Source organism: Panulirus ornatus, chromosome 46, assembly GCF_036320965.1.
Source record: "Panulirus ornatus isolate Po-2019 chromosome 46, ASM3632096v1, whole genome shotgun sequence".
Classification (NCBI taxonomy): Eukaryota; Metazoa; Arthropoda; class Malacostraca; order Decapoda; family Palinuridae; genus Panulirus; species Panulirus ornatus.
In genome coordinates this window covers 19015665-19035574 of record NC_092269.1, presented here as the reverse complement: position 1 = coordinate 19035574, position 19910 = coordinate 19015665, and positions in this window count along the sequence as shown.

The window sequence follows — 19910 nt, the reverse complement described above, 5'->3', positions numbered from 1 at the left end:
TGTGCTTTATAGTTGTATGTGGGTGCCGTATGTGATATATGGTTGTTTGTGGGTGTCACATGTAATGTATGGTTGTGGATGGGTACTGTGGTGTGTGTGATATATGGTTATAGGTGGGTGCCCTTTATTATATATGGTTGAAGGTAGGTGCTCTATGTGATGTATGGTTGTGAGTGGGTGCCATATGTTATGTGTGGTTGCAGGCGGGTGCCTTAGGTGCTGTATGGTTGTAGATGGGTGTCGTATGTAATGTATGGTTGTAGGTATGTGCTATATGTGCTTCATGGTTGTATGTGGTTGCCGTACGTGATATATGGTTGTTTGTGGGTGTCACATGTAAAGTATGATTGTGGATGGGTGCTGTGGTGTGTGTGATATAAGGTTGGTGCTTTTTGTTATATATAGTTGCAGGTGGGTGCTATATGTGTTCTGTATGGTTGTAGATGGGTGCCATATGTGATGTATGGCTCTATGTAGGTGTCACATGTGATTTATGATTACGGATGGGTGCTCTACTGTATGTGATGTAATGTTATAGGTGTGTGCCATATTTGATGTTTGGCTGTGGGTGGGTGTCATTGTGATGTTTGGTTGTAGGTGGGTGCCTTATGTCCTGTATGGTTGTAGGTGGGTGCCATATATGATGTATGGTTGTCGGTGGGTGCCGTATGTGATGTATATTTGTAGGTGGGAACCATTTGTGATATAGGGTCTCGGCTGGGTGCTGTATGTGATGCATTTTTGTGGGTGGGTGCCATATGTGATGTACGGTTAAAGGAGGGTGCTCTATATGTTGTATGGTTGTAGGTGGGTGCCATATGTGATGTGTGGTTGTAGGCAGGTGCCTTATATGCTGTATGGTTGTAGGTGGGTGCCTTATGTGATGTATTGATTGAGGGTGGGTGCCATATGTGATGTATGGTTGTGGGTGGGTGCTGTGCTGTATGTGATATAAGATTGTAAGTTGGTGTCACGTATGATGGGTGGGTGTCGTATGTAATGTAAGGTTGTAGGTGGATGCCGTATGTGATGTGAGGTTGCAAGTGGTTGCTGTGCTGTATGTGTTGTAAGGCTGTGGGTGGTTGCCACATATGATGTAAGTTTGTCGGTGGGTGCCGTATGAGCTGTAAGGTTGTAGGTGGGTACCGTATGTGATGTAAGGTTGTAGGTGGGTGCCTTATGTGATGTAAGGTAGTTGTTGGGTAACTTATGTAATGTAAGGCCGTAGGTGGGTGCCGTATGTGATGTAAGGTTGTATGTGGGTGCCGCATGTGATGTAAGTTTGTCAGTGTTTGCTGTACTGTATGTGATGTAAGGATGTATGATGTAAGGTTGTCGGTTTTTGCCGTATATGATGTAAGGTTGTAGGTGGGTACCGTATGTGATGCAAAGTTGTATTTAGGTGCCGTAGTGATATTAGGTGGTAGGTGGGTGCTGTGTGTGATGTACGGTTGTATGTGGGTGCCATATGTGATGCGAGGCTGTAGGTGGGTGCTGTATGTGATGGAAGGTTGTAGGTGGGTGCCATATGTGATGTAAGGTTGTAGGTGGGTGGCATATGTGATGTAAGGTTGTAGGTGTGTGCTGTGTGTGATGGAAGGTTGTGGGTGGGTGCCGTATGTGATGTAAGGTTGTAGGTGTGTGCTGTATGTGATGTATGGTTGTAGGTGGGTGCTGTATGTAATATAAGGTTTTAGGTGGGTGATGTACGTGATTTAAGGTTGTAGATGGGTGTTGTGTGTGGAATTGAGACGTGGACGGGCGAGCATGACTTCCTCTCTTCTGTTCCTCCTGTATGAGGTCGTCCAGTCCGCTACTTGTGGCTGGTATTTCCTTGTTGTGGTCCGGCGGGTCCACTAACTCTGCCACAGAGGGAATATTGAATTCTATCCCAAGGAAAGGTAGGACCCCAGCTCCCGGGGGTCGGAACGCCCTCCTCGAGTTCCAAGGTCGACTTAACCAACCGGTCCCCCTGTTCATTGCCATGAATGTTAGAATGACCCATCAGGCACCTAAATCAAGATGATGTCATTGTTATATGAGCTTAGTTTATTAATAATGTTGCCCTGAACTTATTTTGACATCGTGTAACCAGAGTAAATAGCTTTAAGAGATGATAACGAATCCGAGGAAATTATTGATTATATATGAATTGAATTAATTATACAATCTATACCTTACTAATGGCAAATAATTCCGTGCAGAAGATAGGTGTATGGTTTGGCAGCCTGCTTCTAAGAGACCATTCGTTCAACCACGCATTCCCCTGTCTTGGAGCCATCTATGTACAAGTGGACATACGACAAATGATCCGATCGTTTGCTGAAGCAATAGGCCTTAGTAAGGTGACAATTGTACGGCGTCCAGAACCTTTTGGGATCGGGATCATGTGCTCTAAGCACCATGAGTTTGGAAACGTTCGAGACGTCCAATTATCATTGTACAATACTAACAGCTTAGTCAGGTTAGCCTGACTAAGATGCTGAATCATCTCGTAGGTTATCCCGCTGGGTCCTGGGCTGGAACTTTTGCAGGATTTCAGGGCAAAGTCAGTCACTGTTTGTTCGGCCTGACGTTTATGGTGTTAAAGCCATCGATCATAACAGGCAGGGCCAATTATGTCTGAAATTCTCCTGGGTCGTCGACGGTGCCACCTAGCTGGTGAGTTATGGGATGAAGGGCTGTTTGTATTTTCGTGTTATTTTTCTAGGTGTGAGGTGTTGTAGGCTGTGACTGAGGAGCGTTTAAGTGGTGTCCAGAACCATCTTACACTCTCCATATTAGGATTGCTTATCTTTCTCTTTCTCGTCAAAACGGCACTACCGGGTTAGTCCTGTCATCTTTTCCTTACAAGCGCCATATACCAATTCATGCCTTGCTTATTTTTTCACATAAATACTCTTACCAAAACCTGTCTACTCACATAGTTTTGGGTATGATCATAACAGCGTCCGTCAAATCTATGGCCTCTAGTCCCCTGAATCATGGGGTGCTACGAATCTCTGGGATTCTGCCTGACTCTATTGCCAGTGAGAGGGAGGGCTCTGGTAGTAGTAATATCGGCCCCTCCTACGACCCTTCCCATTCTGCTAGACCTTTTTCTTTTCATTATGCAATCATTCATGGGTTCTCTAGTAACCTCCCCTCAGTTGAACACCATCTGTCCAGTACCTCTCATAATGTCTTACTTCTCTCTGAGACACAGATGTTTAATGATGTTTTCACCAGTCCCTCTTCCATATCCAGCTATAATCTTCACTCACGATTCCGGCTCAGATATGGTGTTTATTCTTATTCCAACATCAATACATCGGTTGTACGCCTCAAGGACCTCGAGTCCCCAAACTTGGATGTTATGTGGCTCAAGGTCTGTCTCGCAACCACCACACTTTTCCTTTGTTTCGCCTATTTCTCTCCTAATTCTACAAATTTTAGAAAATAAACTATCTTGATTAAATGAACTCCTGCCATGAGACTGTCGCATCCTCTCACCCGGAAGCCAAAATCCTCTACCACAGGGAATTTCAATGTTCACTAAAGGGAATGGTAGAATTTCTCCCCTAAGTTTAGTGAAGGTATTGAAGCCCTCACGTTCTCCATTCTCAATGATTTAGTGCAAATTATTTCCCACCCCACTACATGTATGCGCTCACCACCTTTATACATTCAGCCTAGGTATATTCACCACATGTATACACTCACTTACCTGTATACATTCACCACCTATATATATTTCACTGCCTGTATATATTCACTGCCTGTATACACTCACTACCTGTATGTACTCACCACCTGTATGTACTCACCGCCCGTATATACTCACCACCTGTATACACTCACCGCCTGTAAATACTCACTGCATATATGCGCTCACCACCTTCATACACTCACTGTCTGTGTACATTCACCTCCTGTATAAACTCGCCTGTATATACTCACTACCTATATTCACTCACTCTCTGGATATATTCAATGCCTGTATACACTCACCGCTTGTGCACATTCAGCGCCTGTATTCACTCACAACCTGTATACACTCACAGCCTTTATACATTCTCTGCCTGTATATATTCACTGCCTGTATACACTCACTACCTGTATGTACTCACCGCCTGTATGTACTCACTGACTGTATACATTCGCCACCTGTATATACTCCTTACCTATCTACACTCACCTCCCGTATACACACACTGCTAGTATAAAATCACTTGCCTTATACACTCAACACCTGTATAAACTCAACGCCTGCATATAGGTACCACTTTTATATCATCATTTGTCTGTATAAACACACCAACTGTATACACTTACCTACTGTATATAATCATTGCCTGTATACAATCACCCCCTGTATACACTTAACGCCTATATATACTCACCACATCCATACACTCACTTTCCTGTATACATTCATTACCTGTATACACTTACTGCCTGTATACACTCACCACGTGCGTACACTCACCGCTTATATGTATTCATCGCTGATATATACTTAACGCCTTTATACACTCACCATCTGTATACACTCCCCGCCTGCATACACGCACCACCTGGATGCTCTCACCACCTGTATGCAATTGCTTCCCTGTATAGTCTCACATGTATGTAATCGGCGCTTTTATAAACTCACTGACTATTAATTCACCACCTGTATGAAATCACCACGTGTATACACTCCTCACCTCTATACACTCACCGCCTGTATACACGCACCGTTTGTATACACTCGCCACCTGTATATACTCACCACCTGTATATAATTACCACCTGTTTACGCTCACAGCCTGCATACAAGCCCGCCTGTATACACTCACCACATGTATACACTCACCACATGTATACACTCATCGCTTGTATTTACTCACCACCTGTATATAATTACCACCTGTTTACACTCACAACCTGCATACAAGCCCGCTTGTATACACTCACAACATGTATACACTCACCGCCTGTATTCTCTCACCACCTGTATACACTAACCACCTGTATATACTCAACGCCTGTATACATTACCACGTGCATACACTCACTGTCGCTATACATTCACTTGCCTGTATACACTCACCACCTGTATATACTCACCTGTTTACGTGCACCACCTGTATATAATCACCTGTATACACGTACCACCTGTGTATACTCACCACCTGTACGTGCTTACTTACAGTATACACTCACCACCTGTACGTGCTTACTTACAGTATACACTCACCACCCAGATACATTCACTGCCTGTATAACACCGTGTTATATAATCATTTGCCTGTAAACACTCATTAACTGTATATACTCACTAACTGTATATATTCACCGCCTGTAAACACTCACCGCCTGTATATATTCAACGCCTATATATACTTATTGCCTACATACACACACGTGCCTGCATACAATCATTATCTGCATACATTCACTAGCCTGTATACACTCAACACCTGTATACAATCACCGTTTGTATACACTCACAGTCTGTATATACTCACCGCCTGTGTACACTCACCACCTGTATACACTAACTGCTCGTGTACATTCACGACCAGTACAAACTCACCACCTGCATATACTCAACGCCTGTATACACTCACCGCCTGTAGACATTCATTGCAAGTATACACTAACCGCCTGTATACACTCACCGCCTATATACATTCACCACCTATATACACTCACCACCTATATACACTCACCGACCCTATACACTCACCACCTGTATACATTCAACGCCTGTCTACACGCATCGCCTGTATATTCTCACCGACTGTCTGCACTAAATTCCTTGTATACACTCACCATCTGTATATGCTCACAGCAAATATGTACTCATCAACTGTATACACTCACCACCTCTATACACTTACTGTCTTAATACACTCACCAACCATATCCACTCACTGCTTGTATACATTCACCTGTTTTATACGCTCAACACTCATATATACTCACCACCCGTATATACTAACCGTCCGTATATACTAACCGTCCGCACACACTCACCACCTGTATATGCTCACCGCTTGTATATACTCATTTGCCCGTATACACTCACCAACTGTATACATTTACAGCCTGTGTACGTTCAAGGCCTTCAAATACTCAACGCCTATATATATACTCACCGCCTGCATACACTCACTTGCCTGTATACATTCATCATCTGTATCCACTCACTTGTCTGTATACCCTCACCACCTGTATGCACTCAACGCTTGTATAAACTCACTCTCTCTATACACTCACCGCCTGTATACACTCACCACCTCTATGCACTCACTGCTTGTTTACATTCACCACCTGTATACACTAAACACCTGCATATACTCAACGCCTGTATACACTCACTGTATGTATACACTAACCCCCTGTATACACTCACCACCTGCACACAGTCACCGCCTATGTACACTCCCCACCTGCATACATTCACTTGTCTGCATGCAAGCACCGCCTGTTTATACTCACCGCTTTTGTACATTCACCGCCTTTATATGCTCATCGCCTACATTACCACCGATGTACTCATCTGTAAACACACTGCTGAAAACACACGTCCTCTTAGATTCGTTGTATATCTTGCCTGTGATAATCTTTAATATACGCTTATACTCACACTTTTACATCACCACTACACCTTAAATACAAATCTGTGTGTATCACAAGTTGTATACCTCGTAACAATCACATCTGATATCTACCACATTAATTCACTGCTTATTCACCATCAACTGTATATTCACCTTTATTCTCTATCATATACTCCGCGCAAGCTCAAGCCATTTACTCACCGCTGCATATCACTTGCCATAAATTTATCACCTGTTACACCACTCTCTATATACTTGCACCTTACTCATGTTGTTACACTCATCGTTGTACACACTCACTCATTCCTCCACCCTATATATTATGCTTATCCACTCAACGTACACATAACTTATATTCAACGCTTATACACTTCACTGTCCTCATCTTCTACATACGCTGTATATCACCATTGGATACAGTGCCGAATACACTACGTGTATAGATCACGTTGTAATACTTGCCTGTGCATCACATTGTATTACTCATCGATTATACATCACCACTTTATATACTCACTCACCTGTATATCACTCACCATCTGCAAAACACACTTACCTGAAAACACTCACTTGCCTCTATACACTCACCGCCTGTATATACTCACCACCTGTGTACACTAACCACCTTTATATACATACCGCCTATATATACTCACCACCTTTTATCACTCACCACCTGTATATCACGCTCACTTCCAGCATACAACTAACACTGTATACACTCACTCTGTATATACTCAACACCTTATACACTCATGCCAGCATAACATCGAAATACCGTATATTACACTCACGCACCGTATATTATCAACGCTTATATATCACCTTTACACTACCCGACTGTTACCTATATTCACTCCTGTATTCTTTACCCACATGTATACACTCACGCTTTACTTATATCATCACCTTATACTACTCACACTGTATACACTCACCTGTATACTCACCACCTGTATATACTCAATCGCTTACATACACTGTACATCCGCTTCTTACCATGACACTCACCTTATACACTCACTACCTGTATAACTCACTTCTTTACCTACCACTGTATACATCACTCTGTTAACACATTCATCACCTGTATATACACGTATATTACATCACCCTTGTATACACTCACCCTTATATAACATCTTCACTCACCTGTATATACACTCAACTCTTATCATTCACCACCTGTATTACTCAGCTCTGTAATATCACCTGTATACATCACAGCTATATACACTCACCCCTGTATAATCACTGCCTTACACTCACCCCTGTATAATCAACGCCTGTTACATACCCTTTTCCTGTTACATACCTTACACACTTATACATTACCACTGTTCGTATACAGCCATCACTCTCTGTAATACACTCACTCTGCCACCTGTATAACTCAACGCCTGTTATAATCACTGACTGTGTCCTCACCACCTGTATGATTCTTCTGTATACACTCACCAACCTATTCCTAAACGCCCTATGTACTCCCTGACTGTATACATTCACCACCTGCATTTAATCATCGCATGTATACACTCCACTCGTATATACTCAGTGCCAGTATGCAATCACTTGCCTTACACATTCAACACTTGTATATACTCACCACCTATGTATACTCACACTCTGTATATACTCGCCTGTATACACTTACCAACTGTATATGATAACCACCTGCATAGACTCACGGCCGTCAAATACTCAACGCCTATATATATTCGCCGCTTGCATGAACTCACTTGCCTGTATATATTCATCACCTGTATACACTCACTTAGCTATATACCCTTACCACCTGTATACACTCTCCGGTTGTATACACTCATCGCTTGTACACACTCACGGCATGTATACACTCGCCACCTGCACTCACTCAACACCTTTGTATACTCAACGCCTATATACACTCACCGCCTGTATACACTCATTGCCTGTATACACTAACCGCCAGTATACATTCACCACCTGGATACAGTCACCGACTATGTACACTTACCGCCTACCCGTGTACAGTCTCCGCCTATATATACTCACCACCTGTATACATTCACTGCCTATATGCACTCACCACATGTATGAAAACACCACCTTTATACACTCAACGCCTGTATACACTTACCGCCTGTGTGCACTCACCACCTGAATGCATTCTCTTGCCTGTATACATTCACCACCTATATAAACTCACTGCCTATATATACTCACTCTCTGTACACACTCACCTCCTGTATATATTCAACGCCTGTGTACATTCACTATCTGTATACACTTAACTCCTTTATACATTCACTGTCTGTATACAGTCACCTCCTGTATACACACACTTCCATGAATGAACTCACCACCTGTATATATTCAACGCCTGTATATACTCACTGAATGTGTGCGCTCACCAACTGTATATGATCATCGTCTGTATACACTCATCAACCATATACACTCACTGCTCGGATACAATCACTTCCCTTAAACATTCAACGTCTGTATGTACTTACCACCTATGTCTACTCACTCTCTGTATGCACTCACCACATGCATATAGTCACCACTTGTATATAATCACTTGCCTGTATTCACTCACTTACTGTATATATTAACCACCTTTATGTTCTCTTATCCTATAGACTCACGGCCGTCAAATACTCAACGCCTATATATACTAACCACTTGCATAAACTCACTTGCCATTATACATTCATCATCTGTATCATTCACTTGGCTATATACCCTTACCACCTGTATATACTCTCCGGTTGTATAAACTAATCACTTGTACACACTCATCGCATGTATACACTCGCCAACCGTATATACTTACTGCTTATGCACACTCACCACCTGTACACACTCAACACCTTCGTATACTCAACACCTGTATACACTCATCGCCTGTATCCACTCATTGCGTGTCTATACTAACCGCCTGTATACATTCACCACCCGGAACACCACTTGCATAAACTCACTTGCCATTATACATTCATCACCTGAATTCATTCACTTGGCTATATACCCTTACCACCTGTATATACTCTCCGGTTGTATAAACTAATCACTTGTACACACTCATCGCATGTATACACTCGCCAACCATATATACTTACTGCCTATGCACACTCACCACCTGTACACACTCAACACTTTCGTGTGCTCAACACCTGTATACACTCATCGCCTGTATACACTCATTGCGTGTCTATACTAACCGCCTGTATACATTCACCACCCGGAACAGTCACCGACTATGTACACTCACCGGTTGTACACACTCACCGTTTGTATACACTCACTTGCCTGTATGCGGCACCAATTGTATATGCTCATCGATTGTGTACATTCACTACTTTTATATACTCCTCGCCTTCATATACTCACCGACTGTTTACACATACTTACCTGAAAACACTCACTTGCTTCAGTACACTCACCGCCTGTGTATACTCACCACCTGTGTACACTAACCACCTTTTTATACATACCGCCTACATATACTCACCACCTGTATCACTCACCACCTGTATACACTCACTTGCCAGCATACAGTCAACACCTGTATGCACTCATTTGCCAGCATACACTCAACACCTGTATAGACTCCGCCTGTATATACTCACCGCCTATATATACTCACCACCTGTATACACTCACCGAATGTATGCACTCATCGCCTGTATATATTGACTCCTTGTCTATACTCTTCACATGTATACACTTACCACCTGCATATACTCAACGATTACATACACTCACCGCGTGCATACATTTACTGTCGGTATACACTCACTGCCTATATGCATTCACCACTTGCATACAGTCAATGTCTGTGTACACTCATCACCTGTATATTCTCAGCTTATATACACTCACCACCTGTATACACTCACGATCTAAATAGATATATATTCACCACCTGTATATACTCAACGCTTCTATATCCTCATCACATTAATACACTCACTTGCCTGTCTATACTCACCACTTGTATATATTCTCGGCCTGTGTAGAGTCACCGCCAATATATACTCACCACCTGTATACATTCACTGCCTGTATGCACTCACCACATGTATGAACACACCACCTTTAAACACTTAACGCCTGTTTACACTTACCGCCTGTTTACACTCACCACCTGTATACATTCTCTTGCCTGTATACACTCACCACCTATATACACTCACTGCCAATATATACTCACTGCCTGTGCACACTCATCTCCTGTACATATTCAACCCCTGTGTACATTCACTACCTGTATATACTTAATACCTTTATACATTTACTGTCTGTATACAGTCACCTCCTGTATACTCTCACTTCCTTGAATGAACTAGCCACCTGTATATACTCAACGCCGGTATATACTCACTGACTGCGTGCGTTCACCACCTGTATATGATCATCGTCTGTACACACTCATCACCCATAAACACTCACTGCCAATATACATTCACTTCCCTTAAATACTCAACATCTGTATGTACTCACCACTTATGCATACTCACCCTCTGTATACACTCACCACCTGCATATACTCACCACATGTATATAATCACTTGCCTGTATTCACTCACCAACTATATATATCAACCACCTTTATATTGTCTTATCCTATATAGACTCACGGCTGTCAAATGTCAAAGCCTATTTATACTCACCGCTTGCATAAACTTACTTGCCTATATACATTCATCACCTATATACACTCACTTGGCTATATAACCTTACCACCTGTATACACTCTCTGGTTGTATACACTCATCGCTTGTACACACTCACCGCATGTATCCACTCGCCAACCCTATATACTTACTACTTATCCACACTCACCACCTGTACGCACTCAACACCTTTGTATACTCAACGCCTGTATACACTCACCACCTGTATACACTCATTGCCTATCTACACTATCCGCCTGTATACATTCACCACCTGGATACAGTCACCGACTATGTACACTCACCGCTTGTATACACTCACCGTTTGTTTACACTCACTCGCGCTATGCGACACCAATTGTATATGGTCATCGATGGAGTACATTCACCACTTTATATACTCCTCGCCTTCATAAAATCACCGACTGTATACAAACACTTACCTGAAAACACTCATTTGCTTCAATACACTCACCGCCTGTATATACTCACTACCTTTGTACATTAACTGCCTTTTTATACATACCGCCTACATATACTTACCACCTGTATCACTCACCACCTGTATACACTCACTTGCCAGCATACAGTCAACACCTGTATACACTCACTTGCCAGCATACAGTCAACATCTGTATACACTCACTTGCCAGCATACACTCAACACCTGTAAAGACTCCGCCTGTATATACTCACCGCCTATATATACTCACAACCTGCATACACTCATCGAATGTATGCACTCATCGCCTGTATATAATGACTCCTTGTCTATACTCTTCACATGTATACACTCACCACCTGCTTATACTCAACGATTACATAAACTCACCGCGTGTATACACTCACTGTCTGTATACACTCACTGCCTGTATACATTCACCACTTGCATACAGTCAACGTCTGTGTACACTCATCACCTGTACATTATCACCGCTTATATACACTCACCACCTCTATACACTCACGATCTACATAGATATATATTCACCACTTGTATATAATCTCAGCCTGTGTATAGTCATCGCCAATATATACGCACCACCTGTATACATTCACTGACTGTATGCACTCACCACATGTTTGAACACACCACCTTTATACACTCAACGCCTGTATACACTTACCGCCTGTGTACGCTCACCACCTGTATACATTCTCTTGCTTGCTATACACTCACCACCTATAAACACTCACTGCCAATATGTACTCACTGCCTGTACGCACTCATATCCTGTACATATTCAACGCCTGTGTACATTCACTACCTGCATACACTTACTACCTTAATACATTCACTGTCTGTATACAGTCACCTCCTGTGTACTCTCACTTCCTTGAATGAACTCACCACCTGTACATACTCAACGCCTGTATACATACACTGACTGTGTGCGTTCACCACCTGTATATGATCATCGTCTGTATATACTCATCATCCATATGTACTCACTGTCAGTACACATTCACTTCCCTTAAACAATCAACATCTGTATGTACTTACCACTTATGCATACTCACCCTCTGTATACACTCACCACCTGTATATACTCACCGCATGTATATAATCACTTGCCTATATTCACTAACTGCATATATCAACCACCTTTATATTCTCTTATCCTATATAGACTCACGGCCGTCAAATGCTCAAAGCCTGTATATACTCACCGCTTGCATAAACTCACTTGCCTATATACATTCATCACCTATATACACTCACTTGGCTATATGCCCTTACCACCTGTATACACTCTCTGGTTGCATACACTCATAGCTTGTACACACTCACCGCATATATCCACTCGCCAATCCTATATACTTACTTCTTATCCACTCTCACCACCTGTACACACTCAACACCTTCGTATATTCAACGCCTGTATACACTCACCACCTGTATACCCTCATTCCCTATCTACACTAACTGCCTGTATATATTCACCATCTGGATACAGATGGTGAATATATACTTACCGTTTGTATACACTCACTTGCCTGTATGCGGCACCAATTGTATATGCTCATCGATTGTGTACATGCACCACCTGTATATACTCCTCGCCTTCATATATTCACCGACTGTATACGCACACTTTCCAGAAAACACTCACTTGCTTCAATCCACTCACCGCCTGTATATACTCACCCCCTGTGTACACTAACCGCCTTTTTATACATACCGCCTACATATACTTACCACCTGTATCACTCACCACCTGTATACACTCACTCGCCAGCATACAGTCAACACCTGTATACACTCACTTGCCAGCATACACTCAACACCTGTATAGACTCCGCCTGTATATACTCACCGCCTATATATACTCACTAACTGTATACACACACCGAATATATGCACTCATCGCCTGTATATATTGTCTCCTTGTCTATACTCTTCACATGTATACACTCACCACCTGCATATACTCAACGATTACATACACTCACCGTGTGCATACACTCACTGTATACATTCTGTATACACTCACTGCCTGTATACATTCACCACTTGCATACAGTTAACGTCTGTGTACACTCATCACCTATATATTCTCACCGCTTTTATACACTCACCACCTCTATACACTCACGATCTACATAGTAATATATATTCACCACCTGTATATACTCAACGCTTCTATATCCTCATCACATTCATACACTCACTTGCCTGTCTATACTCACCACTTGTATATAATCTCGGCCTGTGTACAGTTACCGTCAATATATACTCACCACCTGTATATATTCACTGCCTGTATGCACTCACCACATGTTTAAACACACCACCTTTATACACTCAACGCTGCATACACTTACCGCCTGTGTACACTCACCGCCTGTATACATTCTCTTACCTGTATGCACTCACCACCTATATTCACTCACTGCCAATATGTACTCACTGCCTGTACACACTCATATCCTGTACATATTCAACGCCTGTGTACATTCACTACCTGCATACACTTACTACCTTTATACATTCTCTGTCTGTATACAGTCATCTCCTGTATACTCTCACTTCCTTGAATGAACTCATCACCTGTATCTACTCAACGCCTGCATATACTCACTGACTGTGTGCGCTCACCACCTGTACATGATCATCGTCTGTATATACTCATCATCCATATATACTCACTGTCAGTACACATTCACTTCCCTTAAACACTCAACATCTTTATGTACTTACCACTTATGCATACTCACCCTCGGTATACACTCACCACCTGCATATACTCACCACATGTATATAATCACTTGCCTGTATTCACGCACTAACTGTATGAATCAACCACCTTTATATTCTCTTATCTTATATAGACTCACGGCCGTCAAATGCTCAAAGCCTATATATACTCACCGCTTGCATAAACTCACTTGCCAATATACATTCATCACCTATATACACTCACTTGGCTATATACCCTTACCACCTGTATACACTCTCTGGTTATATACACTAATAGCTTGTACACACTCACCGCATATATCCACTCGCCAACCCTATATACTTACTGTTTATCCACACTCACCACCTGGACACACTCAACACCTTCGTATATTCAATGCCTGTATACACTCACCACTTGTATATACTCATTGCCTGTCTACACTATCCGCCTGTGTATATTCATCATCTGGATACAGTCACCGACTATGTACCCTCACAGCTTGTATACACTTACCGTTTGTATACACTCACTTGCCTGTATGCGGCACCAATTATATATACTCATCGATTGTGTACATTCACCACCTTTATATACTCCTCGCCTTCATATACTCACCGACTGTATACGCACACTTTCTTGAAAATACTCACCTGCTTCAATCCACTCACCGCCTGCATATACTCACCACCTGTGTACACTAACCGCCTTTTCATACATACCGCCTACATATACTCACCACCTGTATCACTCACCACCTCTATACACTCACTCGCCAGCATACAGTCAACACCTGTATACACTCACTTGCCAGCATACACTCAACACCTGTATAGACTCCGCCTGTAAATACTCACCGCCTATATATACTCATCAACTGTATACACGCACCGAATATATGCACTCATCGCCTGTATATATTGACTCCTTGTCTATATTCTTCATATGTATGCACTTACCACCTGCATATACTCAACGATTACATACACTCACCGTGTGCATACACGCACTGTCTGTATACACTCACTGCCTGTATACATTCACCACTTGCATACAGTCAATGTCTGTGCACACTCATCACCTATATATTCTCACCGCTTTTATACACTCACCACCTGTATCCACTCACGATCTACATAGTAATATATATATATTCACCACCTGTATATACTCAACGCTTCTATATCCTCATCACATTCATACACTCACTTGCCTGTCTATACTCACCACTTGTATATAATCTCGGCCTGTGTACAGTCACCGGCAATATATACTCACCACCTGTATATATTCACTTCCTGTGTGCACTCACCACATGTATGAACACACCACCTTTATACACTCAACGCGTGTATACACTTACCGCCTGTGCACACTCACCTCATGCATACATTCTCTTGCCTGTATACACTCACCACCTATATGCACTCACTGCCAATATGTACTCACTGCCTGTATACACTAATCTCCTGTACATATTCAACGCCTGTGTACATTCACTAGCCGTATACATTTAACACCTTTAAACATTCACTGTCTGTATACAGTCACCTCCTGTATGCTCTCACTTCTTTGAATGAACTCACCACCTGTATATACTCACTGACTGTGTATGTTCACCACCTGTATATGATCATCGTCTGTATACACTCATCACCCATATACACTCACTGCAAGTATACATTCACTTCCCTTAAATACTCAACATCTGTGTGTACTCACCAAGTATGCATACTCACCCTCTGTATACAATCACCATCTGCATATACTCACCACATGTATATAATCACTTGCCTGTATTCACTCATCAACTGTATATATCAACCACCTTTATATTCTCTTATCCTATATAGACTCACGGCCGTCAAATGCTCAAAGCCTATATATACTCACCGCTTGCATAAACTCACTTGCCAATATACATTTATCACCTGTATACACTCACTTCTCTATATACCATTAGCACCTGTATACACTCACTGGTTGTATACACTCATCGTTTGTACACACTCACTGCATGTATCCACTCGCCAACCCTATATACTTACTGCTTATCCACACTCACCACCTGTACACACTTAACACCTTTGTATATTCAACGCCTGTATACACTCATCACCTGTATACACTCATTGCCTGTCTACACTAACCGCCTGTATGTATTCACCATCTGGATACAGTCGCCGACTATGTACACTCACTGTTTGTATAGAGTCAACGTTTGTGTACACTCACTTGCCTGTATGCATGCACCAATTGTATATACTCATCGATTATGGACATTCACCACCTTTATATACTCCTCACCTTCATATACTGACCGACTGCAAACACACACTTACCTGAAAACACTCACTTGCCTCAATACACTCACCGCCTGTATATACTCACCACCTGTGTACACTAACCGCCTTTATATACATACCGCCTATATATACTCACCACCTGTATCACTCACCACCTATATACGCTCACTTGCCAGCATACACTGAACACCTGTATACACTGACTTGCTAGGATACACTCAACACCTCTATACACTCAGTTGCCAGCATACACGAAATACCTATATAGACTCCGCCCGTATATTATCAACGCATATATATTCACCAGCTGTATACACTTACCCAATGTATGCACTCATCGCCTGTGTATATTCACTCCTTGTCTATACTCTTCACATGTATACACTCACCACCTGCATATACTCAACGCTTACATACACTCACCGCGTGCATGCACTCACTGTCTGTATACACTCACTGCCTGTACACATTCACCACTTGTATACAGTCAACGTCTGTGTACACTCATCACCTGTATATTCTAACCGCTTATCTACACTCACCACCTGTATACACTCACCATTTATATAGACATATCTTCACCACCTGTATACACTCAACGCTTCTTTTTCCTTATTACACTTATGCACTCACTTTCCTGTCTACTCACTACATGTATATAATCACGGCCTGTGTACAGTCACTGCCTAAATATATACTCACCACCTGTATACATTCACTGCCTGTATGCACTCACGACATGTATGAACACACCACGTTTATACACTCAACGCCTGTATACACTTACCGCCTGTGTACACTCACCGCTTGTTTACATTATCTTGCCTGTATACACTCACCACTTATAAACACTCCCTGCCTATATATACTCACTGCCTGTACACATTCACCTCCTGTACATATTCAACGCCTGTGTACATTCACTACCTGTATACACTTAACACCATAATACATTCACTGTCTGTATACAGTCACACATCCTGTATACACTCACTTCTTTGAATGAACTCACCACCTGTATATACTCAACGCCTGTATATATTCACTGACTGTGTGCGCTCACCACCTGTATATGATTATCTTCTGTATACACTCATCACCCATATACACTCATTTCCCATAAACACTCAACGTCTGTATGTACTCACCACCTACATATGCTCACCTTCTGTATACACTCGCCACGTGCATATACTCACCACTTCTATATAACCACCTGTCTGTATTCACTCACCAATTGTATATATTGACCACCATTATATTCTGTTATCATGTATAGACTCACGGCCGTCAAATACTCAACGCCTATATATACTTACCGCTTGCATAAACTCACTTGCCTATATACATTCATCACCTGTATTCATTCACTTTTCTATATACCTTTACCACCTGTATATACTCTCCGGTTGTATACACTCATCACTTGTACACACTCACCGCATGTATACACTCGCCAACCCTATATACTTACTGCTTATACACACTCACCATCTGTACACACTCAACACCTTCGTATACTCACCGCCTGTATACACTCATTGCGTGTCTACACTAACCGCCTGTATACATTCACCACCTGGATACAGTCACCGACTATGTACACTCACCGCTTGTATACACTAACCGTTTGTATACGCTCACTTGCCTGTATGCGGTACCAATTGTATATGCTCATCGATTGTGTACGTTCACCACCTTTACATACTCCTCGTTTTCATATGCTCACCGACTGTATACACACACTTACCAGAAAACACTCAATTTCTTCAATACACTCATCGCCTGTATATAATCACCACCTGTGCACACTAAACGCCTTTCTATACATACCGCCTACATATACTCACCACCTGTATACACTCACCACCTGTATACACTCACTTGCCAGCATACACTCAACACCTGTATATACTCACTTGCCAGCATACACTCAACACCTGCATAGACTCTGCCTGTATATACTCACCTCCTACATACACTCACCACCTGTATACACTCACCACCTGTATGCACTCATCGTCTGTATATATTCACTCATTGTCTGTACTCTTCACATGTATACACTCACCACCTGCATATACTCAACGCTTACATACACTCACCGCGTGCATACACTCACTGTCTGTATACACTCACTGCCTGTATACATTCACCACTTGTATATAGTCAACGTCTGTGTACACTCATCACCTATATATTCTCACCGCTTATATACACTCACCATCTGTATACTCTCACGATCTACAGAGATATATATTCACCACCTGTATATATCAAAGCTTCTGTATCCTTATCACATTTCTACACTCACTTGCCTGTCTATACTCACCACCTGTATATATTCTCGGCTTGTGTATAGTCACCGCCTATATATACTCACCACCTGTATACATTAACTGCCTGTATGCACTCACCACATATATGAACACACCACCTTTATACATTCAACGCCTGTATACACTTACTCCATCTTCTCACATCACTACTACTTGTTATCACCTGCCCATTAGCCCCCTTCACTGAAGTTCCCATTTGTTCCCTTGTCTCACGCACTTTATTTACCTCCTTCCAAAACATCTTTTTATTCTCCCTAAAATCTAATGATACTCTCTCACCCCAACTCTCATCTGCCCTCTTTTCCACCTCTTGCATCTTTCTCTTGACCTCCTCCCTCTTTCACTTATACATCTCCAGTCATTTGTATTATTTCCCTGCAAAAATCGTCCAAATGCCTCTCTCTTCTCTTTCACTAAATATCTTACTTTTTCATCTCACCACTCACTACCCATTCTAATCTGCCCACTTCCTACGCTTATCATGCCACAAGCATCTATTGCGCAAGCCATTACTGCTTCCTTAAATACATCCCATTCCTCCCTCACTCCCCTTACGTCCTTTGCTCTCACCTTTTTCCATTTTGTACTCCTGATACTTCCTTAGACAAGTCTCCTTCCCAAGCTCACTTACTCTCACGGCTCTCTTCACCCCAACAATCTCTCCTTTTCTGAAAACATCTATATATCTTTACCTTCGCCTCCACAAGACAAAGATCAGACATCCCTCCAGTTGCACCTCTCAGCACATTAACATCCAAAAGTCTCTCTTTCGCGCGCATATCAATCAGCATGTAATCCAATAACGCTCTCTGGCCATCTCTCCTACTTACAT